Source organism: Sturnira hondurensis, unplaced genomic scaffold, assembly GCF_014824575.4.
Source record: "Sturnira hondurensis isolate 20B ecotype Veracruz unplaced genomic scaffold, ASM1482457v3 Scaffold0022017, whole genome shotgun sequence".
Lineage (NCBI taxonomy): Eukaryota > Metazoa > Chordata > Mammalia > Chiroptera > Phyllostomidae > Sturnira > Sturnira hondurensis.
Window position 1 is genome coordinate 5363467 of NW_028094648.1, and position 13037 is coordinate 5376503.

General features: G+C 42.4%; 1 protein-coding gene across 10 annotated transcripts in view; it reads left to right on the top strand.

Annotated features, from left to right (window-relative positions):
- Nucleotides 1-8675: 8675 nt before the first annotated feature.
- CLOCK (clock circadian regulator) overlaps nucleotides 8676-13037 on the top strand; it is a 127050-nt gene continuing 122688 nt past the window's right edge. For 6 of the 10 annotated variants that reach the window (XM_037034126.1, XM_037034125.1, XM_037034123.1 and 3 more), the window contains exons 1-2: nucleotides 8890-8978; nucleotides 9979-10061. The gene's annotated coding sequence lies outside the window, so the exon portion shown is untranslated. Of the gene's footprint in view, nucleotides 8758-8783; nucleotides 8803-8871; nucleotides 8979-9880; nucleotides 9903-9978; nucleotides 10062-13037 lie in introns of those variants that run through there. The other 4 variants (XM_037034127.1, XM_037034132.1, XM_037034129.1 and 1 more) reach the window with 4 other exon arrangements.

The window sequence follows — 13037 nt, forward strand, 5'->3', positions numbered from 1 at the left end:
GGGAAGTAGTTAATAAATACTTTTAAAGTGGTTATGTACTGAGTGTTTTGTTTGTCACTACTTTTGAAGTCAGAGGTTAGAAAAATTATAGATTTATTTTATTTTCAAAATTTTAAAGATACTTTTGAATTTTATTGTTGTTCAAGTACAGTTTTCTACCTCCCCGCCCCACCCCTCCCTACCACCCCAGCCATTCTCACCTCCCTCCCCTTTTCCACCCCACCTTGTTTTTGTGCATGTGTCCTTTATAGTTGTTCCTGTAAACCCTTCCCCCTTTCCCCCCCATTATCCCTTCCTCTCTCCCCTCTGGTTATTGTCAGTTTGTTCTTAATTTCAATGTCTTTGGTTATATTTTGCTGCTTGTTTGTTTTATTGATTAGGTTCCTGTTAAAGGTGAGATCATATGGTATTTGTCTTTTACCACCTGGCATATTTCACTTAGCATAATGCATTTCAGTTCCATCCATGCTGTTCCAAAGGGTAGGAGCTCCTTCTTTCTTTCTGCTGTGTAGAATTCCATTGTGTAAATGTACCACATTTTTTGATCATTTAGTGATGCCCACTTAGGTTGCTTCCAACACGTGGCTAGTATAAATTGGGCTGCTATGAACATTTTTATGTTAGAATTATAGCTTAGACCTCATGTCAATACTTTCAGGTATTTCAGAAATTGCCTCTAACAATACCAGTATTTATACTGAATTCTTAATATTTGCCTTTATCTTATCTGTTTTCTGATCCATGTTGGACAAAAACACTGATACTACAAGTCCCCTGTATTGCCTACTCCCTTCCAAAGAGAGGCCTATGAATGAAAATAATGAAAACAAACCATGCCATTTTATTTAATTTATGTTAATATATCTTAAAGTCTATTATTAAGGGGCCCTGAGTGAAAATACTCAAACTTATGACTGTATGCTTTTTCTTTGAAATCTCTTAGCTATTAAAAAATTAACCACTCAATATTAAAATGCAATCTAAAGATTCTAAAAAGGATATAAGAAACATATCTACTTATTATTATTGTTATTAATAGTTCTGTTAAGTTAGAAGATTAATGCCCTGGCTGGTGGGCCTCCGTGGATTGAACACCAGTCGGTGAACCAAAGGGTCGCCGGTTCAAGTAGGGCGCAGACCTGAGTTGTGGACCAGATCCCCAGTTGGGTTTGTGTGAGAGGCAACCACACATTGATATTTCTCTCCCCTTCTTTTCCTCCCTTCTTCTTCCTCTAAAAATAAATTTAAAAAGTCTCTCTCTAAAATTTAAAAATAATATGAACATTATTTTTTCCTCCAATTGAAATTTGTCCTTCCTAATGGAGAAATTTCTGTCCCTCTAAGTTTAATCCTTTTTTACTAAGCATATATTTAACTATTTTTTAATTAAAATTAACAGAGAAAGTACTGGTAAATACTACTTAAGACACCTAATTTTTTTTTTTAATGCCTATTTCCCTTTTAACTCTTAGCTCAAATCCACCAGGTGGCAGTAAAAGTGTTTATCCACAATCACAGTTCAGGAAGACTTTAACATTTGTAAAAATCCCCCAAATATAGCATGTATATAAGTGGCTGGTTGTGATTCCAACCCCAGCCTTTTTCAAATGTGCGCACACGCGCACACGTTGTTCTAGCAAGTACTCTTGCCTGCTGACACCGGTCAGTACTAGTTCCTTATGCTACTACATTTATACCTCCTCACTTGTGTAAGGTATAAATATTTGTTAGAAGGTAGAGGTATTATTTAATTTTGATATTGTGTTCCCTGTTTAATGAATTTTTTATTTGAAGGGATGCAAGCAAAAGGGTTTTTTAATTGCCAAAATTCATCTGTTTTTGACCTACAGAAATGGTTGATCTATGTTCCAACTAAGTATTTTTCTCTATTCCTTTGCTGCCAGCTGTGCTCTGTTAAAACTCCCTTCCCAACTTTCTAGTGCCGTGCTTGTCAAAGAGTGGTCCTGGAAACAGCAGCATCTCCAAGGAGCTTGTTAGAAATGCACAGTCTCTGGCTCCATCCTAAACTAACTGAATTGGAAATTTTCTTTTAATGAGATCCTTATGTAATTAAGCAGCATTGAGTGGCAAATACCTGAAAGACATCTTGAACATATTCTTTAACTTCTTCCTCCACAGTCTTCGTTACTAGAAGTGTATCTTGTTTAAAACTCCAATCTCAGTTCTAAGGCAAGTGTTCTCTGGCTGAACTTGTGACTCAGGAACTCTGAAGACAGAAGGTGGGGTTTGTTTAAAACCAATTCTTTCCCTCTCTTTTCAAAGCCTATTCCCTCTGGTGTGTGATGGGAGAGTGGGGGAGAAATTAGGGAAGAAAAGGATACATTTCTCTCCACTGGTTAAGTAGAATCTGTATTGCATCCAAATGTCCATTCATTAGTGGGCACACTGAGTTCTACTGCAGAAACCCTGTGGCAGCCTCTCCACTGCAGTTCCTTGACGTGGGAGATCAGCCTACAGTTTTCTCTTTCTAAATCTCTCTCAGGTCCCAAATTTAGAAGCACACCCAGCCTCTTGCTACTTGGAATTTCTTTCCCCCTTGGGTGTCAAGATGATTCAAACCTGGACGACACTTTGTACACAGCATCAGTGGACACAGGAGAAATGTACACATCCTTGCTGTGCCAAATGTAGGTGTGCACGTTGCTTTAGTAAGCCCATTCTCTGCCTCCTGTTTCTCTCCAAGTCTCTATCCTCCTATTTATCAACAAATCTGCTAGTGGATGAGACACTGGTCTCTCCTTAACAGTTACTTCTAGTTTCTCTAGCTGATTCTATTGGAGCCTTTTTTACTTAATGGAGTGGGGTGCAGGATAATTGAAAGGGAAAGCCGGTGCTGTTCAGGAAACTGACTGGCTCCAATGGTTCTCTTGTCCTCCTCTCCCCAAGTATTCTGCTTATATGATCTGAGAGTGAGGGTTGAGAGTGAGGGTTGAAACTGGCATTTTGTCCAGTTTTTGTTCTGGTGAAAGGACTAGGTATCTGGCTTCAAATATTGGTGCTATTTAGAAGGTGAGTAGTGCATGCTTTTTATTCCTCATTTTGGACTTCACTCAGCATCCTCTTACATAGGTGTTACCTGTGTCTTCTATAGTGTTACATATTTTGTGGGTCCTCAAGTACTCAATTACTAACACAGTACAAGTACATCATACTTTACTTACTTATTTCATCTCTCCATTGTGCTTTAATGCACATTAGTAAGACCACCTCTTGACAAAACTATAATCTGCCTATGATCATAATGATATAAAGGTGATCCTAGAAATCTTCTAGCATGTCTTACCTTTCATCTTATTCATTCATTCAGTCATTCATTTACCCCAGGCATTGAAATGGATGCTGTATATATAGTGGTGAACAAGACACATGATGTCTTGACTCCTGGAGTTTGCCATGTGGTGGTGGGGAAGATAGTTAATGGATAAGAAAACAAATATCAAACAAATGTACAAGGTCTGTCCAGAAGGTATCCATTCAAGTAATATGAAAAATAGAGACATTTATTGAAGAAGATATAAGATACAAGAAACATTGTACAGAGGACAATGATGACTCAGTCCCCTTCAGTGTAGGCACCTTGGGACCTCACACAATTCTCATAATTGCCATCAGCTGTCCCATTGTATTTTCCTGAAACTCACTGACAGTCTGAAATCTCTTCCCTTTCAAAGGTGATTTCAGTTTTGAGAAAAGTCAGAAGTCACAGGGTGTCAAATCAGGGCTGTGGGGAGGCTGAGTCACCTCAGCGATTTGATGTTTTGCCAAAAAGCTCTGCACGAGACGTGATGTATGAGTGGGTGTGTTGTCATGATGAAGCTGCCAATCACCAGTTGCTCTTACCTGCGGCCTACTGAATCATCCAAATAGTTTCTGCGAAGGGATGTTCAAGCTTAACACAAAATGTGATGCAGACTCATTGCTGTACTCACTCAGTACACACGACGGTCACACAGTACACATGCTCACTTAACAATGGGTGTCTACCACTCCCACTGACTAGTACACTGAAATCGTCATTGTTCACACATGTGCCTTCCATCCACTCTCCTTGGCTGCCAGGTTACATCAATGTCATGCAAACCATTATCGTTATATTAATAATGGTTGGACTTTTTCCAGGCCTTGAATGTGTAATTTAAATTCCTATTATAGAGGAAACAGCACAAAAACCCAGAATAAACTGTGAGTACTACAGGGGGAGGGGAGAGGTGAGAAGGAGACCTACTTAAATAGGGTAGTTAGAGCTTTGAGACATGAAGGCTGAGGAGGAGCCAACCACGAGAAAAGATAGGAGGTTGGTTCAGGCAAGGGCACAGCTTGTGTCAGAGCCTGAGAACAGAGAGATTAGCAAGGAACTGAAGGAAGTTTCTGGATTGGGAGTGTCAGGGGAAAAGGAGAAATGGTAGGACATGAAGTTGGAGAGAGAGCAGGGGCTAGATGAACAGGCCCCAGTGGCCATTATGGATATAATGGTAAACAAAGGGCTTTAAATGGGAACATGTGGTTTCATTTATATTTTCAAAAGAATATTCTTGCTGCTCTGTGAAGAATAGGTTGAAGGGGACATCCAAGATACTTGAAACACTCAAGAGGAGACATCAGGTAGGCAACTGAACACATGTGTATGGAGCCCAAAGGAGAAGTGCAGGCTGGAGTTACAAATCTGTGAGTCATTTCAACCATTCCCAGGGTTCAACAAAAAGCATTAAAATCTAAAATTACCATCCTTGCCACCCAATCTTTATGTAGCAATTTATAATTTATATGTGATCATCGCAGTTCTGCAATATTTTTTGAGACTTTATAGATGAATACTCTGAAGATCAGAGAAATTAATTAACTTTATTAGTATTAGTCAAAATTTAAGCCTACGCTTTTTACTACAAAGTACATAATAGCACCTCATATTATTATNAGAAGTGCAGGCTGGAGTTACAAATCTGTGAGTCATTTCAGCCATTCCCAGGGTTCAACAAAAAGCATTAAAATCTAAAATTACCATCCTTGCCACCCAATCTTTATGTAGCAATTTATAATTTATATGTGATCATCGCAGTTATGCAATATTTTTTGAGACTTTATAGATGAATACTCTGAAGATCAGAGAAATTAATTAACTTTCTTAGTATTAGTCAAAATTTAAGCCTACGCTTTTTACTACAAAGTACATAATAGCACCTCATATTATTATACTTCCCTCTTTTTCAAAGGGTCTAGAAAGAACATAAGTAATTGACTAAACCAGGAAGGTTTCTCTAAAAAAACTTACCTTACATTCCCTATTATGAATATCTTAAACTTCCTATGTTCCATTCATATTAAACTATGGTGGCAAAACTGCCCTGGCTGGTGTGGCTCAGTGGGTTGGGCATTGTCCTGAAAACTGGAAGGTCATGGATTTGATTCCTGGTCAGTGCACATGCCTGGTTGTGGGCCAGGTCCCCTGTTGGGGGCATGCAACAAGCAGCTGATCAGTGTTTCTCTCCCTCTCTTTCTCTGTCCCTTTTCCCTCTAAAATTAAACAAAACAAAATCATGGTGGTAAAACTAAGACTGCCAATTAAAGGATGGATGAGAGAGGTAATATGAAAGAACAGAAAGGACTTTGACAGGACATAGGGAGGTAGTAAAATTTGAGCAAGAGATGTAAGAATTACACCAAAAGGAACATCATTAATAGTGGTTGACTCTAATATGGGATTTCTTATGAACCAAGTACAATTACACACACACACACCCCTATATCTGTCATCTACTATATCTCTTCTCAATTATCTTATGAGATGGGATCATTATCTTTATTTTGCAGATGAGGGAACTGAAGAACTGAAGAGACATAACTTGCTCAAATTCATGCAGATATTAAATGGTAGGGTTGGGATTTAAATCCTGGCAGTTTAGTTCTCAATTCTATACTCTTAATCACTATGTTATATTGCCTCTATCAAGATGTCAACTGGCGGGATCAGTTGGGAAGGGAGTTTGAAATGCTCAGTTTAAATAACAAGCCATATAAGAAGGAATGAACAGAATATCTGAATTACATAAATTGTGTTTAAGGAGAGAATTTAGGTGGTGGGATCTATGAAACCGTGAGGCAGGATTCTCCTTTTAGGAAAAATGGAATCTGGAAGTTGGAAAAGTTATTACAAATATGACCCAGTTTTATTCTTGGAGAGAATAAGGGAGAAAGGATATGTTGTGAACTGAACCATGGGAAGTGTTCAAGCGGCAGCAGAGAGAGTACTGGTAGAAGAAAGAGGATTATCAACAGTTCTCAGTAAATGATTAAACACAGAAAGTGAGAGGGGAAAGAGTCAAAGATGAACATGATTAGATTCTGGTGACTAAGAGGACGATGGAACCTTTAAAGAGGGCAAAGGTGTTTTTGATGATGTGTGCTCAGGATGATACAGAATATGAGGTGGGACCACCTTCTAGAATAAAACCCAGACATCAACATCCTAAGCAATGCATTTAAACCCTTTGGTCTGGATGCAACCTTCCTTATCTGTATACTGAATCTTCCTTCCTCTCTTGCTTACCATTATTAGTTAGGATTCATGATCACTAGTGACAGGAAACCTCCCACCGGTCTAAGGAAACACATGAATTTATTGACTAACTTAAATAAATTCCCAGAGTTATCTAGTCCACAAGTCCACATTGGATTCAGGGCATCACATATGTCTTCAGGCTAGATCTCCATCTTTGAATCTGTCGTTCCCCCCCCCCCGCTTCTTTCTTTCTTTCTCAGAATCTGAGTAGAAAGATGGCTTCAGGCCTCCACTATTCTAGATTTAAATCTCTTAAGAAAGAGAGAGAGCCCTTCTTGGTAATTCCAGCCTGTGGTAGTGACTAACTCAAATGTTATCCCTCCTTGAGTCCTACCCCAGCCGTATGGACTGAGTGCAGAAAGGATAGTTCTCCAAGGGAAATGATCAAAATAGGGAATGGATGCTGAGCAGGCAGAAATGTGTACTGAAATCCCTTCTGCTCTATGATGCAGTAAGTTAACAAATTATGCTTTCCCACTCTCCCCTGAAAAATCCTCAGGTGAAGGATCAGGGATCTAAGTTCAATTCTTGTTTTGTTTTTTCCCCTATCTGAGCATACAGCAAGAATTTGAAATGTTGCCTTTGTTCTATGGCTCAGTGGATTGAGTGCCCACAGGGTCCAGGGTTAGATTCCCAGTCTATGGCACATGCCTGGGTTGCGGGCTAGATCCCCAGTAGGGGGCGCGCGAGAGGCAACCACACATTAATGTTTTTGTCCGTCTTTCTCCCTCCCTTCCCCTCTCTAAAAAATAAATAAAAATCTTAAAAAAATTAAACTGGTTAAAAAATTTTTGAAATGCTTACTCACGTGATTGTTATTTGAAGGAAGGATTTTATAGCTGTTATTTTTTGAAATAAGATGTCTTTTATTTAAAATCAAAAGGACATTCATTAAAACAAAAACCACTAAGAACTGGAACTGTAAAGACCTCTTTTCCCATAACTCAGAACTGCTGAAGTATGATTTTATGTGTGGACTAAGTGTGTTTTCAGAATCAGGGGGAGTAATTTTCCCCTAAGGTAAGCAGGAAATTTTCACACGTTTTTCTGAGGAGAAAAGGGGTCCTAATTCACTGCTGCATCCCTCATCCACCCTTATACTATCTCTTGGCCTTAAGGATTTCCGCCACATGCTGGTGGCCAAAGGGCACCAGAATGTTACTGGGGATTGGACCTCGGTTCAGCCACCTTGGTATATGAGTTCAAATTAAGATAGAATTCTGTGCCAATACTCAAATATCAGTAAAAGTTTATTTAGAATGTCACAGAGGTAGAAGTGGTGAGCCAGCTGGGTTGCGGGTGGGACCAGGAAATAAGTTACGGAGGCAAACTACTCGTTACGTTCGCCGTTAGAGTTAAAGGCCAGGTAAAAAAATCCAAGTGAACACATCCTGACCTTCTTTTGCCTCCCTCCAGCCAAGAGCGCCTGTCTTGTCTCCCCACACCAACCCACCAATAAGAAGTGTCCCAAGTCGTGTTCCCCCGAGACAGGAGTAAAGGCTGCGTCTCTACAAGTCCAATCATCTTTGCAAACCCCTCTCCCAGTCCCAGGAAAGGAGACACGAGTGAGGCCGCTAGGGAGGGGGAAAAAACTCGCCCGCGAAAGCACGAAAATATCTTCCCTGGCGTCTGCAAAGTCATTTCCTTTTCAAGGGCCAGAGGGTCCCCTTTTCGGCCTCCGGATTCTTCACACAGGACGCTCTTGCTCCCCGCATCAAGAGCAAAAGCCAAAGCTGCCTCGACCTAACACTGACGCTCCCCCGACCGGCCGCACCCTGCACCAGCCAGGCCCCGCCTCTCCCGGCTTTCCAGTAACTGGTGCGGAGCAGGGGGTGCCACGAAGATCCCGGCTTTCCTCCGCCCCTGGTGGCTGTCGTGGACGGCGCACTCGGCCCTAGGGAGCTGGAGTCTCTCTCCTCCGCAGTCTGGGATACCCTCCGCGGCTTCACTACGCCTAACGGGGCAAGTCGCATGCGCACGGAAACCTGCGGAGGAAAGGGAGAGTGAAGGGAGGGGCAAACGCAGAGCGCCGGCCATCCAAGCCCGCGGGGTCAGTGACCACGCATGCGCCGGTAGGGAGCGCAATCACAGACTGGGCTTGCGGCTACTGGCTTAAAAAAGGAAACCCCCGACAGCGAGAGCGCGGAGGAAATCTGGCGGCCGGCGCGTGCGCGCTCCCGGTGAGTGGCGCCTCACCGGGTGGGCCCGGGGCTTGACGTCCGCCGGTAGGCTTGCCAGGGCGGCGCATGCGTGTTCCTGGTGCCGGTGGAGGAGGGGAAGGGAAGGGAGGGGGAGGAGAAGCGGGCGGCAGTAGCGGTGAATTTATTGGGGGTGAGTTGGGGGCGCCACTTACAGCCCCAGGTGCAGTTCTGGAGCCGCACTGTCTCCTGGACGCAGCAAGGTTGGTGGTTCCGAGTCACCGCAGCCTGACTCCCGGGTGGGGGGAGGGAAGGAGCCGGAGCCGGGGCTAGCCGCAAGGAGAGGGTGCGGGATAGGGTAGGGAGCGGGGCGCGGTGTGTGTGGGGTTGGGGGGCGGCGGCCGAGGGAGAGGAAGGCGGGAGCTGGAGCCCAAGTTCTGACTGTCTGTAGTGTCTTTTCCTGGGAGTTGGGGCGGAGGCCCGCCCTGTCTGCGGGGCCCTTCGAGGCAGCTGGGGTTACCTGCGGGGCAGGGGCGGGATTGGGGTGCACGGCGGGGCCGGTGGTTGGTGCACGCCCCGGGGCTGGGGCCGGTTCCGGCGGCAGAGCAGCCAGGAAAGCCGGAGACCCAGTGTCGAAAGGGCTGTTGCTTGGGACCCGCTAGGCCTTGTGACCCACTTTATTCCTGTCACAACTTGGGCACGTTTGGAGCGGCGCCCAATGGGGCGCCGGGGCGGCCAGTTCCTCCGGGGGAACCCCTGCCCTCCCGGCGCCCGACCCGTGCGCCACGGTTCGAGCGGCGATTGCCGCCGCCCTTGGGCTGGTTCCGTTAGTGGTCGTGGTTCCGGGCTCCGTCCCTGGGGAGCGCGGCTCCGGGCTTTCGGCTCTAGCGACCGCGCGGGTTCGAGGGTTGACGACGCAGCGCCGGGTTCTCTTTCCGTGAACCCGTGCCTCTCCACTCCCTGTCACCGCTGAGGCTGGCTTTACCTGATCCCTTTCCGCCCGCGAGGCAGGAGAGTCTGTGGCCGGTCCAGGTGCTCTGGCCCGTCGCGTGAAATTTCCAACACGTAGAGCCGCAGAGCTTATACTGAATGTTTTTGCTGGTGTAGTCGGCCTGTTGATTAAGTGAGCAGGAACCCTAAAGATGAAAGCCTAGGCCTCTGACCCGGCAGGTGAAAGATCGAATCAGGTGATGGTTTCTTGTTATTAGAATGCCACATTATGCGACTTTAAGGCTTAAAAAAAATCAATGTTCTCTTTTACAGTGAAAGAAAAGCACAAGAAATAAACTATTACTGTCGTTGTTGATTGGACTATTACGCTGATCCCCTAAGTCAAGGAAAAAAAGGTAGTATCACTTGAAGATTGCATTTTATTTTGTAGTTTTATGTGATAAGAGAATATTGTGGAGTGTTTTCCCTCTGTCTGAAAAACATTCTAAAAAGGATATTAGCTTTTTTTTTTTTTTAAGGTAGCTGTTCGGACACCTCAGATCTGGTTTGTTTTAAAATCTTGTTGGGGAAAAAGAAACTAATTCAGGTGTTAAGTAGTTGTTGACTGAATAGAACACCATTAAAGGTTAGCCTGAAGAAAGGAGATGAGAGTCATGATAGAACTAGTCACGATCATCTGTGAGAAGAATGAGGAAGCTTCTGTGTACTGACATGGAAAGATCTCCAAAGTATGTTATAAAATGAAAAAAAAACCACGGTGTGAACGATATGTGATTGTATGTGTTAAGGGAGGGGTGGAATATGAATGTGAACTTGTGTTTGCTTTTCCAAGTGTAAGGGAACTCTGGGAAGATACTGTAAAACCAATAAAGATGGGGGAGAAGAAGAAGGGGTAGTCTCATGAGGGGAGGGTGGGAAATGAGATGTACACGGGGTCTTTAAAATATTTGTGGCTATGTTATAAGTTCATAAACAAGGTGGAGCAAAATTCTTGCCCTCCAAAATGATTTGCTCAGTGGTTTTTGTCTGCTTGTTTCTCCTAATTTGTGGTGATTTTGGCCATTTTCAATATGGCTGTTCCTAGTATTTTTTAGGAAAATGAACTAAATTTTAAATAAAGTTTAGAATGAGCTTAGTTATTTATACATTAGTGAAGATGCTGAAGTGACAGATTTAACTTTTAAAGATGCTTAGTCATATTTTGTGTTGCTAAAATATGTAATGATATTATGGCTGGATTATGCTGTTTTCAGTATAGTTTGTGTCCCTTTCCCCCTTTTTTCAGGAGTCAGTTGCATAAAGTTTTACTTTTTAAACCTCGTAGTTGTCATGACAAAACAGTTGGAGAATATGAAAATGGCATTAAATTGGTAATAAAGCTGATTGTCCAGGTAGTTTGCTTTTCACATTGGGAAGCTTTTTTTCTTCTTAAGGAAATAAGATATGAACTCCAGAAAAATGTAAGAGTGTGTATGTGTGTGTGTGTGAGAGAGAGAGAGAGAGATTCTTGTGAAAAATTAAAACAGACAATGTTCTGATGGTGTAAAAAACAAAAAAATTTAGTGATTTATGGACTGTTGTAAACACTGTATTAGGATTTCTGTTTAAGTTCTGCCAGCCTAACATTTTAAATTAGGTTAAATTTGAAAAGGAGTTTGGTTGTTAGAGCAGATATAAAATTGGGGTGGGGTGGCTAATAGTATATAATCAAAGTCGTGAATGTTGAGTAGTGGGTGACAGTTGCTATGAACATTTCTGTTACTTTACTAGCAGTATTCCTTTTTATTGTGTAGGATATGATAGTTGTGTTATTTCTGTTTGATCTGCAGGTCTCTAGTAGCCATACATACTTATGCAAAATGTCATTTATTTTTCCTTTGAAGTCCATATAGGTCTATTTGATCTCTTTGAAAAAAATAGAATCAACATTTCAAAATTGTGTTTTTAAAATACAGAAGTAAACCGATGCTCTTGCAGAATTAAAACAATATGATGTACATACATATAATAAGTGAAAACCTCCTTTGCATGCTTATATTTCTCATACCACTCCTCAGAGATAACTGCTGTTAACACTGTTGTAAAACCTGTGTATTTTTTGCTGTGCATTTTCAAACACAAACTTTTCAGTCTTGAAAACTGAACTGTCTTGATTGATCATCTGCTCTGTCCTTTTGTCTCTCTGTGGGCTATGTTATTACTCACAGGGCAGAGAAATGACTTGGGAAAGTTCCCCATATGATTTACCCATAGGACATACGTATCTTTTCACTTATGAGGGGTCAGTTGGTTTGGGGTACATTTGCAGAATTTGTAGTGACGTCACTCTGGTATGAGCTTTGTTTTGTATTGAATTCAGGACAAAGACTTGGATTCCATGACTTTTATAGGATACTGGAGTCCACCTTCTAGGGTTTTCGCCTAGCCAGTAGCTCACAGGTTAAACTTTGATTTTATTCTCCTGTACTTGCAGACCACTAGAAAGTACCTAGAGCCTGGACTAGCTTGGCTCAATAAGTTCATGTCGTTCTGCGAACCTAAAGGTTTACAGTTTGATTCCTGGTCTGGGCACGTGCCTGGGTTTCAGGCTGGTCCTCTGGCAGCTGATCAATGTTTCTCTCCCTGTCTTTCTCCCTCCCCTTCCCCTGTCTCCTTTCTCCCTCTCTAAAAATAAATAAGTTAAATCTTAAAAAAAAAATTAAAAAACGAAGTCCCTGGATTATATCAGCCTCTCCAGGTCCTCTGAAGTGAGCTGAGGCAGGCAGACTGTGTCTTTAAAACTAAGACAGTGATTGACTTGGACGGAGGGAATCCATCCTTTGAAGGGGACAGAGAGAAGAGCTCTGAGTCTGGTTTGTGCTTAACTGAGGACAGACAAGTAGTATGCATACCCACACCTACCCACTGTTTTCCCCGCAGAAAGAACACTACTTTTCTAATAGTTCCAGAAGTGTTGTTGTTGTTGCTGCCTTTGTTTTTTGTTTTTAAACCAAGCTGCAGTGAATTACCAAGCCTTAATTCTTTTTAGGTGGTAGAGTCTAGAGAAAGTTCAGGGTATTCAAGACCCTTTCCTAAGCTCTGTGAGATGCATAGAAAGATGGGTACAATTGACTCTGCCCTCAGTGTGTTTGAAGTCTAGCGTGGTTAAATGAGTATGAACACGCAATGATTATAACACAGGATAGGGTATGGTATATTCCAGAAGAAAAACATATAAAGTTTGTAAGGGTGAGACTATTTCCAACTTTATTTTTTGCATACATGGGGTTTGGTAGGAGAGTATATCTCTCAACCTTTTAAATTATTACGGAAGGATAGGACAAATTTTGAAAGCTCAAATCTTAGCTCTTAAGGACTAAGGAAGTAAGGAG